This window comes from Magnolia sinica, chromosome 14 (genome assembly GCF_029962835.1).
Source record: "Magnolia sinica isolate HGM2019 chromosome 14, MsV1, whole genome shotgun sequence".
NCBI lineage: Eukaryota > Viridiplantae > Streptophyta > Magnoliopsida > Magnoliales > Magnoliaceae > Magnolia > Magnolia sinica.
This window is the reverse complement of record NC_080586.1, coordinates 80,993,905-81,014,595: the sequence shown is the minus strand read 5'-3', so window position 1 is coordinate 81,014,595 and position 20,691 is coordinate 80,993,905. Positions and strand designations below refer to the sequence as shown.

Below are 20,691 nucleotides of genomic sequence, written 5' to 3'. Positions count from 1 at the left end.
TAAGTTCCATGGGCTTGAATCTGAAGAACCATATTTACATTTGAAAGAGTTTAATGAGATCAGAGCCACTTTATATTTTCAAAATGTGTCTGAGGACACAGTCAGGCTGAGACTCTTTCCTTTTTCCTTAAAAGAGAAGGCTAAGACGTGGTTACATTCACTGCGTCCTAGATCCATTGGCACATGGAATGATATGCAAAGGGAATTTATAAAGAAATTCTTTCCACATCATAAAACAATTACCCTTAGAAAAGCAATCATGAACTTCACCCAAAAGGAGGATGAAACATTTTACCAATGTTGGGAAAGGTTCAAGGATTTGGTCAGTTCATGCCCACAACACGGCTTTGAAACGTGGCGCATTACAAATTTTTTCTACGATGGACTGACATCTTCCATGCGCCAAATGGTCGAGACAATGTATAATGGAGAATTCATTAATAAAAATGTTGACGAGGTATGGAATTACCTTGATAGTCTTGCTGAAAAAACACAATCATGGGACTATTACCCAAAGTCGAACACCACATCTAGGCTGACTCAATTAAAGGAGAAAGGTGGATTGTATCTCTTGAAAGAAGAGGATGATCTCAAGTGTAAAGTAACTACGCTCATAAGGAAGGTTGAGGCCATGGAAGGAAAAAAGGATAAGGTTAATGAAAATGTTTGCGCCATCTGTGATTGCAACATTCATATAACTGAAAATTGCCCTACAATACCCGCCTTTCGAGAAGTGTTGAATGAACAATCCAATGCCGTAAATAATTATCAAAGACCTTTTAATGGACCAACCTCTAATACGTATAATCCTGGTTGGAAAAATCATCCAAACCTTAGTTGGAGAAATGGACAAATTGCTACCCCTCAAAGTTTCTTCAATCAAAGCTCCTTATTACATCCTGCAATAAAAACACGATTAAATTATAATATTAGGCATTATCGTGTATGTAAAATCAGGCAGTAATCGGGGCCTGATATGCAATATTCGACCCTCAATAATTTGCACCTACTATAGGAAGGGGGGCCATATAGAATCATCATGCTTCATGAAAATGAGGGACAATGGATATACTCCGCCCCAGTAGACCAATCGCCCACCTCAATAAGCCATTTCAGTCCCTCCACTATAGTCAACATGACCCCAGCAGCCGCTTCAGCACCTCCTGAATTATCAGAATAGGTCACCGCAACGGCCAAATGCGACCACCCCCAACCAAGTTCAACAGTCGCGAGTGCATGTGTTGATGGCTGAGGATCCCGCCATAGTTGACCTAGTGCCCTTGGCCTCTGAAGTTACGGGACGGATTCAAGGTACTCCCATATTTATTTTGATAGACACTGGCTCCACTGCCTCTTTAATTTCATGTTCAATTGTGAAGCGCATGGGTCTGAGCTCCACCCCTATACGGGGGTACGAGTTATTGTGGTCACAAGGACTTTCTTCGAGGCTACAAAGCTTAATTTGCTAGCCCCATTGATTTGGGAGGCAGAGATATACGTATTCATTTAGTAGTGATGAAAATCTTCCATTATGACATTATACTTGGCATGGATTGGCTAACCGAAGTGAGAGCAAAGATTGATTGCCAAGCCTGTTAAGTTACCATTCACGAACCTAATAAGGCTCCATTCACATTCCCGGCCCAGGTCAGTCATCCGTAGTGCAAGATTATGCAAACGTGTTTGGGATGATGTCCGGGCTTCCGCCCCAACGTGAGATCGATTTTACTATCAACCTCACGTCAGGCACCACGCCTATTTCTTTGCCCACTTACCGAATGCCCCCATGTGAAATGGAGGAGTTACAAAAGTAGATTGATGACTTGCTGCTCTCAGGCTTTATACAGTTAAGCGTGTCGCCTCGGGAAGTCCCGGTTTTGTTCGTGAAAAAGAAAGATGGGTCATTATGATTATCTATCGACTATCACAGATTAAATTAGGTTACAGTAAAGAACAAATATCCGTTACTAAGGATAGATGACCTCTTCGACCAGTTAAAGGGCGCTCGATACTTCACAAAAATTGACCTCCAGTTGGGGTACCACCAGCTTCGAGTCAGGAAGGAAGATGTGCCGAAGACTGCCTTCAGAACCAACTTTGGTCACTACGAATTCCTGGTCACTACAAATTCCTAATGATGCCATTTGGCCTCACGAATGCCCCGACAGTGTTCATGGACCTCATGAACATGATATTCAAGCCTTACTTGTTTAGGTTTGTCATCATATTCGTTGATGACATCCTAATTCACTCAAAGAGCCAGGCAGAGCACGAAGAACACTTATGAGTGATTTTTAATACACTCCGACAAAACTAACTCTTTGTCAAGTACTAAAAGTGTGACTTCTGGAAAGAAGAAGTGAAATTCCTGAAACACGTAGTGTCAAAGCAAGGCATAGCCGTGGACCTCACCAAGGTAGTGATGGTACAAGACTGGACACAACTCGACTTAATTACAGAGGTGAGGAGTTTCCTCGAGCTCACAGGTTACTACTGCAGATTTATTAAGGACTTCTCGAAGATAGCCCGGCCACTATCCCAACTCACTCGTAAGGACGTCAAGTTTGTTTGGAATGAGAAAGCGGAAGTAGCATTTTGAGAGCTGAAGATGGGATGACTTCTGCACTCGTACTAGTACTTCCCGAGGTAGAGACCAAGTATACTATATATACCGACGCGTTTCACATTGGGTTAGGGTGTGCCCTTATGCAGGGAGATTGAGTAATCACTTACGCCTCCCGACAGTTAAGGAAGAACAAAGAAAACTACCCCACTCATGACTTGGAGTTGGCCGTAGTAATCTTAGCGCTGAAGCTCTGGAGGCACTATTTGTATGGCGAGGAATTCGAACTCTCACAAGAGCCTGAAGTATCTTAGCATCTGGGCAAGGCGAATCTAGTGGGCGACACCCTGAGTCGTAAGAGGGTCCAAGAATTCACAGCCCTGTTGATGGAAAGTGAATGGAACATGGTGGAATTTATCCACAATTTTGCGCTTCCGCCACTGATTGTGCGTTCCGAACCTCCATGAGTTGCAGAAAGAAGTGCTAGACACCACCCATAATTCCAAACTAGCAATGCATCCGGGTAGCACTAAGATGTACCATGACCTGAGGCGGTCTTATTGATGGGATAACATGAAAGTTCAGATCGCAAACTATGTGTCGAGGTGCCTCGTCTGTAAGCAAGTGAAGGCCGAACATCATTGTCCTCCCTGCCTTTTATAGCCAATGCCTATAGTCGAGTGGAAGTGGGATTTCATTTCAATGGGTTTCATCTCCGGACTACCAAAGACGAGAAAGGGACACGACTCAATTTGGGAAATTATGGACAAGTTAACAAAGTCATCTCACTTCATCCCGATCCGAGTGGCCAACTCTGCTGATGACTTGGCCAAGATCTACATCAAGGAAATAGTGAGGTTACACGGTGTCCCCTTAGAGATATTATTGGATAGAGATACGCATTTCACCTCCATCTTCTGGACCCGAATACAGGAGGCTATGGGCGTAAAGCTAAAGTTTAATACGATCTTCCACCCCCAAACTGTTGGGCAAATGGAATGAGTGAACCAAATACTGGAAGACATGCTACATGCTTGTGTACTAGATTTCAATGACGATTGGGACGATTGTCTTCCATACGCCGAATTCGCATACAACAATAGCTTCCAGGCGAGCATTGGCATGGCACCCTACGAGACTTTATATGGGTGCCTGTGCAGGGCCCCACACTGTTGGGTAGAAGTCGGAGAGAGAAGCCTAATTGGGCCAGACTTGGTACAAGCAACGTCTGAGAAAATTGATGTCATCCGATGTCACCTCTTAGCGGCCCAAAGCAGACAAAAGAGTTACGCAGATACGAGGAGGAAACACTTGAAATTTTCTATTAGCGACCATGTATTTCTTAAGTCTCGCCCATGAAGGGGGTCTTGTAATTTGGCAAGAAAGGAAAACTCTCGTTGCGATTCATTGGGCCATTCCAAATACTGGATCGAGTTGGTGTAGCAGCTTACCGCCTCGTGCTACTCACGCTGCTCACTAGTGTCCACAAAGTGTTTCATGTGTCCATGCTCAAGAAATATGTCCCCGATCCGACACACATCATCCGTTGGGACATGTAGAATTGAGCAAAGGCGTTACATACGTATTGCAACCCACACGCATACTGGATAGAAAGGAGCAAGTGCTTTGCAACAAGAGCATTCCATTAGTAAAGGTCATGTAGTCTCATCACACCAAGGAAGAGGCTACGTGGGAGACTAAAGCCGAGGTTAGGAAGAGTTACCCACGAATACTTGAAGAATAAGAACAGGTACAAATTTCGAGGATAAAATTTCTCTTTTTAGGGGGGTAGATTGTAACGTCCTGGGAATTTCTATACAAGTTAAAGCTCATTGACCAACCTATCTGGAATTAGCAAACTGAGGACATTCATGACCTGGTTACCTCCCTCAACCATGCAAATCCACCAGCGAGACTGGATCGAACCATCGACCAGACCAGAGATAGACACTAATGACTAAAATCCACCTAAGGGTGACCCGACATGCCGTTTCGATCGTAAGGCGGGTAGCACCAGCCCGTTGGGCCCAAAATCTTGGAAGGGCGAGCACCCTTATGGGCTTGACGCCCATCGCGGGTATTAAGTCAGTACGGTGCTCGGAAACCGCCCAACTTGGGCCTACCAGTTAAGTGCATGACAAAGTGCAAGTGACCAGCAAATGAGCCAACATATTAAAAGGGGGCCAGCACCTCATTCGGTTGGGTAATCGAGGTGTTCAAACCGTCAAATGTTGGCAAGATTTGGAACATCCGTCAGCTATTATCTTGGCTAGTTCCATATAGTCGGGTGTCCAATGGGCAAAGAGACACCATTGAATCGAAGTGGGGCTCTCAAGACCCATTTAGGAGCCTGATCACTAACCCACGGCGTATCATGGCCTATTCGTTACCAGGATTCATAGCCCTAGTCACGGATTACCTTTTAGGCCTCCCCTCATAGCCCTATTGACTAAAACTGGCCCATATAGGGTTAGTATGAGAGTACAAGGACCATTGGGGCCATTTACACAAGAACTGGAGTTCTAAATATTCCAATTTCTCACACCCTCTCCCTTGCACGAATTTACTATTTGACCTAAGACATTTCTAAGAGAGGAAGCAAAGGAAAGAGAAGGGGAAGTAGGGAGAGTTTTGATCCAACCAAAGGACACCGATCTCCTCTTCTTTGGGAAGACTTCGAGCTGCAACCGAGACTTCCTTTGGGTTCCTTAGAACCACGAAAATATGAAATCTGACCCTTGACCCAAACCCTAGACTATCGAAGCTTCTCTTTCCAAATTTCCTTATAGATTACGTCTATTGTACAGATCCTTACACCCTACGTCAAACTCTACCTTTGAAACCACCGAGAGAGGCAGAATCGTCGCAAAATGTGTGGACTATTAACCCTAGGTTACCTTTTATCGACCCCTGAGGGTCCAGATAATGATCACGGGCCACGATCTATGCTTCAAAGCTTGCTGTGCTGTTTTATTTGAAATGATTTGCAATTAACCTATCTTATGGAATTTACTGTAACCCATGTGTTCGATGAAATGCCTGATCATTCATGTTCTAGTTTTTCTCTGTTGATTTTACATTCGATGAAATGTTTAAGTAATGTTAACACAAAATAACGCTACTCATGTGCTAAACTGTTAGGATTTTATAAATGTGTAACTTATCCAATGCTCAAGTGTTTAATGAAATGCCTAAGTTAAGATGTTAAATGTCATGCATGTGTTAATTGCTAGGATCATATAGATCATACATAAAAATGTGTAGCTCCACTAATGCTCATGTGTTTGATGAAATGTCTGTGTGAACTTGAAAGTAATAACATGAAATCGTAATTTGGCGATTACTGAGTCATAGAGACATGATTTCTCCCCATCTCGGGAATGTCGACTAACTGCTTGAATTAAGAAACGGCCCAGTCCAAGCCAGCCATATTTGGCTTATTTGATCGACTCGGGTTGAACTTGGAAGACCAACAGTAGCTGGACTACACGACACGCTTGTACCAATGTCGGTTGAGCCGAAGTGCCCCAGGTCGACCGAACTAGCTTGAAAGTAGACAAATTGTTTTAAAACCTTAGATTGAATAATGTTGAAAGGAACCTAGAGTACATACATTACTATTGGATGGGTCCACTTTGAATCACAACCAGCAAAGAATCCACGAGACTCATGAGCCGGGCATGGTGGTATGGGACACTGTGTCCGATCTGTCAGCCTACACTGGGGTGACGAGTCTCCCTATAGTGACCATTGAGCAACCAAGGAAGCTGTGAATTAAATATTCCTAATCACACTGATATTGCGACCGTCTCGCGTGTGCATATGAGTGACGACTCTTATATAGATCGTAAACGCCCTCCACTCGTCGATGAGCTGTCTAACCTTGTGTGGTCCATAGTGATTGGTCGGGCTAGTGTTAACTTCTTATTGATGGGGGAATTGTTGCACGGGTCATGAACCCGATACTGGATTTTGAGATGCAAACAAGGAGTGTTTCCACCACTCTGAGTCCGTAAACAATTGAGAGTAAGATAAAATGAGGGTACTTTAGTTTTTCAAATCATGGGGTGAATAGAATTGACGAGATGCTTGACTACTTAATTGAATTTCTTGTATTACACTAATTAGGAAAATGTTCATGCCACAACTTCATACTTCTTGGATTGATAAAATTCATTTGAATTTGTTGTTTCCTCGATATCCTTACCTGTATTGATTGGATTGATAACATGCGTAACTCATCGTTAATGGTACCACTGAGTTGATCACTCACTCCCAATCTGGGACGGTGTTTTAAAGCACCAACCAGATAACCCCTTAGATGCAGGTACCACTGAGGCAGACGCACTCGACGACGCATACTTGGACCAGGAGGCGGAATTCTCGCACTTCCAGCTCTCCAACGGGCCAACTTAGCCTACATGTTACCCGTCTTCTTTTGTCTGTCATCCACGTTGAGCTTGGATACCCCATTCTTTTGGATATATTCTTTTGAGTACTTTGGTTGTATATTGGGCATGGTTGTAAGCCCGTAGCCCGTCTCACTGTATTTTGGTTTGATAAGTTTAGATGTATTCCTTTGAAAGCTTTAGATGCATGTCCCTGATAAATTCTAGTTTAGTCAACTCTGCACATTTTAGATTCATAACTCGTTTATATGAGATCACTCAAACACGTGATCGTCCTGTGACAAGTCCTCAAACACGCTCCCTGCCCAAAGGGGTGAGATTAACACCCTGAACCTTAGGAGTCGAGGACTACTTGACTCCTGAAATTTCAAGGTGTTACACACTCCCCAAAAGACAAGCAATTCCACAAATTTAGAAGGTTTAATTCGAGTTAATGTTTGTTAAGTGTAGGATGGGAATGGTCCACACTAGCTGTGGGGCCACCATGTAGCATTTTGTATATCATATGTAAATCCATTAGGTTCTTTAGGTGGGAACCCTTCATATAAACCCTATATATGGAAGATCAGCCCCTATACAGTACTCTTAGGATTCATTTAGTTAAGGGCTTGCTTGATTTTTTTAATTCCTGATAAATACCCTGTAAATGGGTAATAATTACTTCCTCAGAAATTTATAGTAATTTTCCTAATGCTTGATTTGACGTTATACTTTTTAGACACGAAAATCAGAAAGCTGCAAATTATTTGTGGGTCCCACCATGATGCATGTCGCTTATCCACACCATTCATCCATTATGCCAGCTAAATTTATGGCATGACCCAAAAAAATGAGGTGTATCTAAATCTCAAGTGGACCACGCCATATGAAAAAGAGAATCAAACACTTACCATTAAAAACTTCTTGGGGCCATAGTTTCTTTTGGTGTGGGCCACTTGAGTGTTAGATCTGCCTAATTTTTTGGCTCATGCCTCAAAATATTGTGGCAAAATGTACGGACAGAACAGATGTATCATATACATCATTGTGGTGTCTAAAATTTTAAACTTAGGCCCCGTTTGTTAAATCTGAAGTCTAAAGACCGAATCTGAAATTTGAAGCCTGAATTTGAAATTTGAAGTAAAAAAAAACTTGTTTGATAATTATGATTGAAGTCTAAAAATTAAATACTGAATTTGAAACAAATTGTTTGTTAACAAACGTCTTAAATGACTGAAATATGTTAATTTGACACATTTACCCCTATCTCTCGTTTGGAAATGTTTTACATTATAAACAAATTATTTTTTATTAAATGAAAATAAAATCATTATATTTAATTCAAATAAACTAAAATACTTAATAAAAAACTAAAATGTCATTATAAGGCCCTCAATTCCTCTTAGTAGGAAGATCGTCACGAAGTGTTGCATAAGATTGAACACCAGTAGCAACAAAACCTTCAAATAAAGTCCACCTTATATTTATATGTTATATGTTTATAAGGTCATTCCCAATTGGATGAAGTGAAAACATATTGATCCAAAACTTCCGTAGCCTATTTAAGTTTATTTTCCATCAATTATGTTCATGAGGTCACAAATACCTGTATGAAGAGGATAAAAAAATCATATTGATGGATGGTTTGGATAGACGTGCAATCCCCAAAAAAGGGTTTAAATGGTAGACAGTGCAATCCCCCGTTGCTTTTTGCAGCTTATTTTTCGTCTCAAACTTTAATACGAGCTCGCTCGCCAAATGGATGGATCATTTGGATATAACACGTACCTCATGATGGGACCCACATAACTTGCTGACGTCAATACAGTAGTTATATAGCTGGTGTGAGGTACACCAACCAATCCGCATTCAACACGGATTAGCCACTAGCAGGTTGAATAGAGAGATTCGCTACCGAAGTGACGTAATCAAGTTCCATGGGCCCACTATGATATATATGCTTTATCTACACCGTCCATCTATTTGGAGATTTAATTTTAGAGGACGAGTTAAAGAATGAGGCAAATCCAAATATGTAGTTGACCCCACCACAAAAAATAGTGGCGAGATTGATGCCTACCGTTGAAATAACCTGTTCACAAGTTAACACAGACATGAAAGAAGGGAAAAAACAAATATCAGCTTGATCAAAAACTTTTGTGGCCTGTTTAAGTTTTTAATGGTGGGCGTCACTCTCCCCACTGTTTTCTGTGATGAGGTCCACTAGAGCTTTGGATTTGACTCATTCTCTAGATCTTTTATCTAAAATTATATTTCCAAACGGATGGACAGCATGGACACAAAACAAATGTCATGACTCAACCTATCACTATCCAATCCGCATCCCCGGACGTGATTTCCTGCAAAAGCCTTTTGCAGGAAGTTCCGGCGCTGGGAGCCCAGGTGCAGCCCACTGTGATGTTTGTGAAAAATCCTCCTCGTCCATCATTTTTGTGAGTTCATTTTAGGACATGTTGCCAACAATTAATCATATCCAAATCTGAAGCGACCATACCACATGAAACATTAGGAATAATGATTTCCACCATTGAAACCTTACTAGGCCCCACAATGATGTTTATTTGTCATCCAACCTGTTAATGAGATTACAAAAAACATGGATGAATGGAAAACAGAAATATAAGCTTAGATTAAAAAAAAAACATGGATGAAGGGGAAACAGAAATATAAGCTTGATCCAAAACTTCTGTGGTCTCGAGAATTTGTCAACGGTAGAGGTTCAATTCACAATATTTCCCGTGGTGTGGTCCATTTAAGCTTTGGATATGCTTCATGTTGGGGTTCAAGCCATAAAATTATCTTTTAAAATACATGGAAGGCGTGGATTAAATATATAAATTATAGTGGACCCCACAGATACGAGTACTGAGTTACTCAGTACCCAACCCGCTTCCCACGGTAAGGGCTACGGTGTTTTGTGAGCAACCGGCTCCCCATTTTTACATATGTACCGTGTTGGCCCGACAGGGCTTCGGTACGTAAAAGAGGCGAGGATTTCCGTGTATGTTCCGACTGCCTGCGCATCAAGCATCGTTTTCTACCAGAGTATCAAATTAATCCGCGAAATAGCTTCATATCGTTGGAGAGGGAGATGCTGAAAGCCAGGGTCTGAGCAAGAAAGAAAATGGAGAAGTATCAAATTACTCCGCGAAATAGCTTCATATCGTTGGAGAGGGAGATGCGGAAAGCCAGGGTCTTAGCAAGAAAGAAAATGGAGAAGCTGAAATCTCTGGTTCCCATCCATCTGAAACAGACAATCTCCAGTGCAACTCCGGACGATCTCCCTCGCACGTGCTCCTCACTTCTCGACTTCTTCCTCTCTTCACCTCATTTCCACCGGGTAATTCAAAATCCCTCCTCCATTCCATTCTCCAATCTTCCAAAATTGCCTTCTTTTCCCTTCATTTAGTTTTTGTTTGACCTTTTCCTTCTCCTCATCCTCTTAGATTGTTCGGAGAAGTAACGGACCGAGAGATGGGGCTGTGTCGTAAGAATGCAGCGTCTGCTTTGGATTGGAAGCAGAAAGGGAATGAATCCTTTACAAGTGGCGATTTCATCAATGCTTTGAGATTCTACAGTCAGGTATGCGATTTTTTTAATTTTATTTTTAAAATTTTTTTATATGGAATTATTTTTATTTTACTTTATTTTTCAAATTGTGATTTTTTTTACTTTTATTTTTTGAAAGAAAAGCAATTTATTAGGCAGAGCCGAAGACAGGAAAAAAAAAAGACAGAAAAAGAAAAAGAAAAATAAAATGCAACAAAACCAGCCCACAATTAACGAATTACCAAGCAAAAATCACACCAGTCAAATGATCGTAACCATCCAGTCAATAGTAAAAAAAAAAAATATTGCCAAACAATGGACGATAAAGATTGCTTTTTAGAAATAATAGGTCCAATCAAGAATTCCAAACATCTACTTGGAGGGACAATAGTTGATTGCTTATGGTTATAAACAACCCCTTTGATTATATGCTCCTAAACATATCATCCATAGATTAGAAAACCAATGGCTACAAGAAAGAAGGCAAAATTTCAGATCCACGCCGTCCATCAGTTTTGCCAGCTCATTTTAGGGCTTGTGCCCAAAAATGAAGAAAATCCAAATCTTAGGTGGGCCATAGCACAGGAAACAACAGTGATTAAATACCCAACAATAAAATTTGTTGTGGGCCACAAAAGTTTTGGATCAAGCCGATATTTGTGTTTTCCCTTCATCCAAGTATGTGTGACCTTATCAACAGGTTGGATGGCAAATAAACATTATGGTGGGCACCATGAAATTTTAATGGTGGACACTCAATCGCTATTGTTTCCTATGGTGTGGCTCACCTGATATTTGGATCTACCTCATGTTTGGGCGCAAGCCCTAAAATGAGCTGGCAAAACTGATAGAAGATGTTGATATACCACAAAATATATTAAGGTGGGCCCATTCTCACGACCTCATCAAATCGGCCTATTCAAAAAAAAAAAAAAAAAAGAAGAAGAAGAAGGGAGGAAGAAAAAGGCTCAACTTACTCAAATTCATGTATATTTTGTGTATTATTTGCTGGCCCATTGGGCTTTTGAGGATAGTGCACCTTGTTTTGGGCGTGACCATTAACCTTATTTGGGCCTGGAATTGGATTTGTTCTATTTTATTTAATTTTTTAATTTTTCATTTATGAAGTCTGTCTTGGTCCTCTCCGTGGTGGTCCATTCGCGACTTAAATCAGTAAGGTGACAATGGGAGAGTTCAGGCCAAGCCTGGATCAACCCATATAGAATTGGGCCCAAGCCCTGCCCTTTATAATTCAGGCTTGACTGGCCTATTTTTTAGATAAATGGGCCTGGCCTATGCCTCCAGATGGCATCAATTGAATATGATGTAAACTTGGGTCCATGATCAGTTTATTAGCTGTGCCTGATTTTTAGGCCTAAGGCTAACCCCTTTGCCTAACAATAGGCGTGCATGAAAACACGTAGACCTGCCCAATCCATTGCCAAGCTCAGTCATTGATCTAAGATTTGAGCCTATGCTTGAATTTATGGCCCTTCAATAAATCGTTCAGCCTTCCTTAACCCATCTCAAACGTAGCTCATTGATGTTCCTAGTTTCTACTCTTTTTTTCCTTTCCCTTTCTTTCCTATTCTTTTTTCTTTATCTTTCTTTTCTCTCACTGTTTTCAATTTCTTAATTTTCTGTGATATTTGATATGATTCCTTGTTTGGAGGCATACATGCATTGCGTTTCTCTCCTATGATTCCTTGTTTAGATTGAGTACATTAGAGTACGAAGTTAAGCGATCTATGTCTATGATCATTTCATCAAACCTAAGAAAATCTCTAGGTTTCGAATGGGGTGTATGCCCAATGATTGCCTCGTCACAGAGCCTAGTCGTTTAATGAATAAATGGTCGTCTCACAACAGCCTTACCCATGGAGTTAAGATCCAAGCAACGAATGAATATTTGTGGATAGTTGTTCCCACAATGGTCTTACTACAAAGTAAGGATTCAAAAGAGTGAATAGGTTGTCACTCCAGCTTTCCTGCAACAAAGTGATGTGGGCAACTACTCAACAGTTGATCTTCCAATCAGTCTTTGCAATTGTGCCTACAAAGGTGATTCCTCTAAGACTTTTGCAAACTTCCACCCTATCAGTCTCTACAATTGTGCCTACAAAATCCTAGCTAAAATCATTTCTAGGAGGCTAGCTAGGCTGCTCCCGAAGCTGATTTCCATAGAACAAGGAGCCTTCGTTCAAGACAGATCCATTGTAGAAAACATTGTGCTTGCGCAAGAGCTAGTTAGCGACATAAACAGGAGAGTTCGTGGCGGCAACATTGTAGTGAAGATAGATATGGAGAAAGCATATGACAGAATTGAATGGTCCTTTCTCAGGAATGTCCTGCTCCGCTTTGGCTTCTCTAGCCCATTGGTGAAGCTGGTGGAGAGATGCTGGAACAACTGTTGATTCTTGGTTCTTATCAACAGCGAAACCGGACGTTGCTTTAAATCTACCCGAGGTGTGCAGCAAGGGAATCCCCTCTCCCCAGCCTATTCATCCTAGCTTCTAAGGTGCTTAGCAGAGGTTTTAAAATTATGACGGACAGGGGTAATTGTCTTGCCTACCAGTCAGGTAGAAACAACCCTCGGGCTTCCCACCTCTTATATGTTGACAACACACTGCTGTTCATTAACAGGGGCCTTAGATCAGTCCGGGAAACGAAACAATTCCTTGATTGCTTTCAGAGAGTATCAAGTCAGAAAATTAACTTCCATAAAAGCAAGTTTATTTGCTCCGATCTTCTTCCATCTGCCAGGGCCGACGCAATTCAAGGAGTGCTAGGGATGTCCAAAGCTCCTGCCAAAATGGTCTACCTTGGGGTTCCTGTTGCAGCGGGTAGAAGGAAAGCTTTAGAATTTCAACCACTTGTAGACAAAGTGGACAACAGGATAAAAAGGTGGCAAGCAAAGTGTTTTTCTCAAGCCGGCAGAGCTACTCTTGTACAACACGTTCTTAGCAGCATTCCAGTGCATTCGCTTGCCGCAACAGCCATTCCCTCCTCGAATTTGAAGGCTTTAGAGAGCTGTTTTGCTAACTTCTTTTAGGGGTGGGCTGACGGCAAGAGGAAACATCATTGGAGAAAATGGGCTGACATCTCGTCCCCGAAAGTGGAAGGTGGCCTGGGGATCAGGAGATTAGCGAAAGTCACGCAAGCCCTCCGCCTCAAAATGGTCTGGGCAGTAAGGTTCAAGGAGTCCAGGAGTTTATGGGGCGCGTTCATGCGTGCTAAGCACTAGCAGGATCTGCTCTCAGCCAAGCAAGAGCAGTGGACGGCTACAGCTTCCCCTTTGTGGAAGCGGATTCGGGAGCTTTTTCCGCTGTTGGAATCTAAGATGTAATGGCAAATCGGGAGGGGCAATCGCAGCTTTTGGAGGGACAAGTGGTTGGGTTTTGGCCCCCTCATGAATAGAGTGTTGCACCCCGTTCCAACAGGGTTGCTAGAGCTCAAAATCAGGGACTGTGTAGGCCAGACTGGGCCCCTCCCCCTAGCAGCAGTTTACTCCTTGCTGCCGCAAGACTTGATTGACGTCATTTTCCACGGGGGTTTTTGCACTTTAGGTGGCCTTGACGTCCCTTGTGGCCCTCGATCCCTCTGGAGACTTCTCGGTAAGATTGGCCTGGAAATCTTGTAAAACGCCCAGGCCACAGGTTGGTTGGAATAGTAGAATTTGGAATCCTCGGCTGCCGCCGAAGATCTCAGTGCTGGTCTAGAAAACGATCAAGGGTGCAGTCTCAGTGGAATTGGTGGTCCAGTCCAAAGGAGTTCACCTTGCCTCCTGATGTGTCTGTTGTGATGGGTTTACGGCCTAGAGGCCATCTGCTGAATCTATAAGCCACCTTTTCCTCCTCAGCGCTTGGGCGAGTGCGTTATGGTCTCATTTCACTGCCATTTTCGGGACGGTGCTAGTGGGAGTTTCTTTAATGGAAGTAAGGCTAGAGCATTAGTGGAATGGCCCTTTTCCTAGGGGCTAGGCAGGATCCTTGTATAAAATGGTTCCCTGCATTATCATTTGGGAATTGTGGAGGGGTAGAAACTAGGAAAAGTTCGAAGGTAGTCACCCACCAATTCAGATCCAGGCCCCCCGGGTTATAGGTTGGCTCCGCGCAATCTCCAACAGGTGGTTTCCCAAAATTTCCCATCTTTGTTCTGATAGCCAGACCCTTTCTATGTTGGGGATGCATCAAGTGTTTACTGGCCCTCCTAAGAGTATGATCCAGGTCATCAAATGGATTAAACCCCTCGGCGGCTGGGTTAAAATGAATGTTGACGGGTCCACCAGGGGAAACCCTGGTTTGGCAGGGGGCGGCAGTATTTGCAGAGGAGAGACTGGTGAGTTCATCTTTGGATTCACTGCGGATTATGGTAGGGCGTCAAACATTAGAGCAGAAATTAGGGTCATGCATGACGGGCTACTTCTCTGTCTCAGAAAGGGCTTCACCAAAATTGTTATGTAGTCAGATTCCCTGCTGATCATCAACTTCCTCTCTGGGACTAACCGGCCAGGGTGGAAATGGAGATACTAGTCGAGTAGGATCGGCATTTTGTAGAAGAAAGGGGAAGTGAAATTCCTTCATATCCTTAGGGAGGGTAATGGGCCGGCAAATAGGATGGCAAGAATGGGTAACGGGTCCTAGTCCTCAGCCCTGTTCTACACAGCCACTGACATCCCAAGGGAGGTAAGGGGTCTCATCTTCCTTGACAGGGTGGGCCTGGGTGCGCTAAGGAGCTAGCCCCTTTTGTAGATCCCCCTCTCCTGTCTCGTGGCCTTGTTAGTTTTTTTTTTTTCCAGCCTTATGATAGGTTTTGGTCAAGTTTTTCCTTCCTATCAAACCTGAATGTATAGAAAGTTTTATAAAGCTTTTTGGTGAAATGAAATTAGAGATTTGAAAAAAAAAAAAAAAAAAAGAAAGAAAGAAAAAAGATCATCCAATCAACGACCAACTTTCCCACGAAACTCATTTGTGCATAATAACGAATGGACCATTGTTTCCCAACAAATCCTTCGTAAGATGAGCATACCGTTAAAGCTATGTTCACCATCAGCTGTTTTGTCACGAAATCCTATTTTGTGTGATGAACAGGCAGTTGCCACAATAACTATCTAGCTACGATTATCTCTCATAATGAAGTTCAGCCATCTAGCTATGAAGTTAGCAATGCAGGCAATTAATTAGTACTCGTGAGTCGTGACCCCAAAAACCTTCTTGGAGAAGATATTTTTATAATATAATGAGTTATGAAATTGCCCTTTTGTAAACTGTAACTGGTCGCCCGGGCTGATGGACTTTTAAACATTTAGTCCAGGGGCCCATTTTAAAAATGGACTGGCTCACACGCTTGACAGGCCAACTCAACACATTGACACCCTTAGTAGCAACTTTTACAAAAGTTGATTATTAACTTAAAACTAACATACTGCTATAAGTTCTTTCTTCTTCTTTTTTTTTCTTTTTTTTTTTTAGTTTTTAGTTTTTGTTCTCTCTCTCCACCCAATAAGGTCTCTATCCAAGGTGGCCCTGCATGATGGGCAAAGACATTGAAGATGGGCTCCACATGATCATGGGCAGTGAGTGTTGAAGGTGGGCTCCACCTTGGAGGCGAAGTTCTTTTACCCGGCCTTCCGCAGTGGCCCTCTTCAGTTCCTCCTACTCCGCGGCTGAAGCCTCGAGCTTCTTCTCGAGCTCGATCCATTGGGCGTCTCGCTCCGCTCTCTCCTTCTCGAATTTAGCCCGCTCTGCTTCTTGCTCCGCCTTCTCGGCCACAAATTCGGCTCGTTCCGCTTCAAGCCGCTCCATCTCCTTCACTTCTATCATCATCGATAACGACGGGTACATCACAGCTGTGTAGTCGTTCACAAAGGTGATGTGACGACGGGAGAGGGTGTTGGCAATCAACATTTCGGGTGACTGGTTAGCTGCCCAAGGAACCAGTTGAGCCATGTGAAAACCGGGAGGCGGGACCCCGAGAGAGGGTGCGGAAGCTCCCCCTATTGGAGAGGGTGCGGAAGTTCCTCTGACCCCGCTTGCCGCAGAAGCCTGAGCAGCCTCTTTAGGCGCGTTCGCACGTCCGATCAGAACCTCGGCATGACCCAGCATGAACTCAGCTTTAGCAAGGGGGACCGTGGGTCCCGAAGAGGCTACTTCACCCAGGGTCTCCCCTACTACCTCCCTCATGTGCTCAAAAGGATCCGCCTTGGGGCCTTGCTCCTCAGCAGAAGGCAATGAAATGGTGATGGCTTCGACTCAGGCAGGAGCCCCCAACCTCCAAGCCGCGGCTCGGGCAGGAGCCCTAAGCTCCGAGGCCCCGATTCGGGCAGGAGCTCCAACCTCTAAGGCCCTGGCTCGGGTAGGAGCCCCAACCTCTGAGATCCCGATTTGGGCAAGAGCTCCAACCTCCGGGGCCCTAGAAGCGCGGGTCGGAGCAATGGCAGGACCAGTCTCTGGAGGAACTATAACAGGCACGATCCCAGCCTGGCCTACGACTGGAGTTGCCTCGGCTTCGGCCTCGGGAGTTTTCTTCTTCTTTGACACCGCCTGTGCCCTCGGTTCAGAGGAAAGGACAACATCCATCGAAGGACGTGGAGGCCTTTTCCTCTTAGAACCACCGACCTCCATCCCTGCAAAAAAGAATGGAACAAAAATCAGCGTAGTGCGATCAACCAATCAATTTCTGGTATCTCTAACCTCGCTTACCTAGGGCAAAGAAAGTAGGCTGAACTCCACAGAAGCTAGATAACACCAGATTCTCAGGGTTAATGAGCCCAAACCAGGTACGTTGATCCGCAGGGATCACTCGGACCCGATCGACCTGACGCTTATGGAAGGCAAAGAGATCAGGAGCCCCCTTCGGTTGAACTGCAAGAAGAAACAAGTAATAAGATTGGGTACAAGAAATAACTGAATACGTAATACAATTAAAAGAAAAAGTTCGAAAACCTGGATTGACGAACTTGGTGGGGACTCGCGTCTGTAGCCGACCCAGTCTTTATTGGAAAAAGGAAGCTGCGTTATCAGGCCTGGAATACATGGGGGCCTAGCCAAAAAATAGCACCAGGCTTTGTCCGTGTTATCATATTTTACCATGTACAAGAACAAGAACTCCCCTGGCGTCAGTCCATGGTTCCCTGCCTGATGCAAGAGGATGAAGGTAGATGTCAAAGTCCTCCAAGAGTTTGGGACTAGCTGCCCCAATGCGATTCCCACCTGCACTATCAACTCACGCAGGAAAGGATGGAGGGGGAACTGAAGCCTGCACTGGAGAGCATAGATGAAGATGGCAATCTCTCCCTCAGCCGGAGCTTTCGTTTGGTCCATGGGGGCTGGAGCTCGGATGTCAACCGAACTGGGGATCTGATAATCTTCGTGGATCTGAGCCATTTCAGACTCAGTCATAACCGATCCCCCAGGGACTAGTGGTTTATCTCTACCTCCCCTAGGGCCTGCTTTCAATCGCCCTGCGGGGTCGCGGAGAACCCTCTTTGCTCCTTTGCCACGACTCTTAGCCCTTTGAGATCCTCGGGCCGGAGTTGGGTTATGAAGGGGTACTGCCTCGAAGGGGCCTTTGGACTCTCCGGATCCCGAAGCGAAAGTCTCTTGTTCATCCTCTGAACCAGCTCCCCAGACCGAACTCATCTCATCAAAGCCGCTCGACATAAAAGAAAAGTGTGCTAAGTTTTGGAAGACTTACAACAATGCAGCTGACGCCTCGTGGTGGAGGTTATATTGGCTCCGAGACCTTCTGCTGGACTGAACTTCCTCTCCCAATCGTCAGGAATCCTCTTTCCGATGAAAAAGTGATTTTCGACGAAGGTGATTTTCAGCGAAGGCAATTTCCAGCAAAGGCGATTTCTAATAATGGTGATTTCCGACAGAAATTCGAAAACGAGAAAGGCAGAATGATGAAATGCGAGAAGTATGGAAACGAGGGGAAGAGGGGTTTATATAACCACCTCAGCGTTCGGCGCCATCATTATTAGCTGCCATACCAAGGGCCGATACGACTCAGCATTAGCGTCAAGAGACACGTGGAAGAAAACGATATGCCCGAGCCCACGCTTCAAAATCAAAATCTTCTTGGCATTTAATACCATTTAATGCTGCAGGCGTCCTTCCGATTTCCCAGCCCACGTGGTGTCGTTCCCCGCGCTTCACTGTCTACAAAGTATAACCGCCACCACGTGTCCTCTACGAAGAGGACTGGAACTGAAGAGACATAGCCGTTGCATCACACGCGAGGCTAGAGGGGCAAATCGCATTAATTACGCCCCAATCGTCTCAATCGATAGCAGAGATATGAGCGTCGTCCCATCTTCCCGGGTATTTACTCTTCAAGTCCGCGATCGGACTAAAAGAGTAGGAGGCTTCTGTTATGGGGAAATCCGACTCAACGAATCAAGTCTACTACCTACCTCGGAGTCTGGAGAAGAGACCTCAGAGGTGTATGGTTGATGAACAAGGGGGCTTACCTCGGCCCCCAACCATCTCGTTTGGTAATTCGACAAAGGGGTCATATCCATTCACTAATTAAGATCTGAGGCCGAGGCTGTCTGAGGCCTGGAGTCGGGAACACCTTGGGTCCTAATTAAGATCCGAGGCTGAGGCTGTACGTATACGTCCCGGACACCCAACTAAGAAACTGCCTTACGTGGACATGACCGAATATCTCGCCTGCGGATACGCTCCTCTAAGACACGAAATGCTACATAATCTCTGGATCTCGAATGAAATCTCCACGATTACAATATCCCACTGATTGAGCGAATCGTGCCAAGATTAACGGACGCAGATCATCCAACCCACAGGTATAAATACCCAGAGACCCCATTGATACAAGTATGCAATATCTCATACTCTCACTCTACTATCAACTTAGACCCAGATTCCCTTGACCTGACTTAGGCATCGGAGGGTCCCCCGGCTTAGCCAGGGTCTCCTTCGCTCACTCTCTTTGCAGGATCAGGATTCGCTGGAGGTTCACCATACCAGGTGGAGGGGGGGTCCAGATTTTGACTTCAACATATGTTATGTCCTTTAAATATGTCATTCTGATCCTTGTTAGGTAACCCATTCATCTTAAATGTAGGATGTGAGTTTCGTTCTTTGAAATGTCCATTTCTTTGTACATGTGTAGTTCACTTAACCAATATATAGATTAGGAACATTCAAGTGGGAAATAAAGATTTATTATTATCATTATTGTTATTATTTTGGGCTGAGCTAGGTCTAGCTAGGCCTAAGCCCAACCACAGTGATGGAGCGAGTTAAGTGGCTTTTGGCTAAAATCAACAGGGGGTTACCTAGCCCCAACCCCAACAAACTGATCCAGTGCCTAATTTACCAGAATTTGGGGATGTCAAGGTCCACTGCCCCTACTAAGAAAATCCAGATTGTGAAATGGGCCAGGCTAGGGATGGGATGGGTAAAAATTAACGTGGACGGATCGCTTTTCGGAATCCAGGGGACTCTAGGGTGGTGGTATTTGCATAAACTCAACGGGGAATCTCCTCTTCACATTTTCCTCATGATATGGGGATGGAACTAGCAACAAGGCTAAACTCCGAGCATTGCACGATGGTATGGCGTACCATGTATCCCTTGGGTTTACAAAGGTGGTGATAGAATCAAATTCAAAATTTGTGGTGGATGCCTTCACTGAAAGGTCAAATCCAGCGTGGAAATGGAGGTATTGGCTTACCAGAATTGATGGCATAAAAAGAAGGGGGACATTCACTATATCCCTCATTCCAAGAGAAGGGAACGGGCCGGTAGACAGGCTGGCTAGAGATGGCGCTGAAATACAAGGAAAGAGTCTCTTCAGGAAGGCAAATCTATCTATTAGATAAGGTGGGTTTGGAGGTGATTAGGGAGTTTTAAGGGGGTAACAAGTCCCCATAGCGGTGGGCGACCTTGTAAATGGATATGATAGGCAACCCGGATCCTCTTTTTGTTTTCTGGGGCTGCCTGAAATTTTTTTGGGATTTCTCTGAATATATATAGAGGTTTAAAATAAATAAATAAATAAATAAAAAGAAGCTAGGTGCACGTCTATGCCATTGTACCGTGTTATAAAATAAAATATAAAAGAAAATAAAAAAAAAAAAAAGGGCCTTAGCGCAACATTTTCTTACAGGATTAGGCTTGGGCGGCCGGCTCCAGCCTAAGG

The 20,691-nt window shown here is 44.0% G+C and overlaps 1 non-coding gene across 1 annotated transcript; it reads right to left on the bottom strand.

The window, feature by feature from the left end:
• Positions 1–241: 241 nt before the first annotated feature.
• LOC131226398 (small nucleolar RNA R71) lies at positions 242–348 on the bottom strand. Its single transcript, XR_009161786.1, has one exon. It is a non-coding gene; the product is annotated as a small nucleolar RNA R71 (small nucleolar RNA).
• Positions 349–20,691: the final 20,343 nt, after the last annotated feature.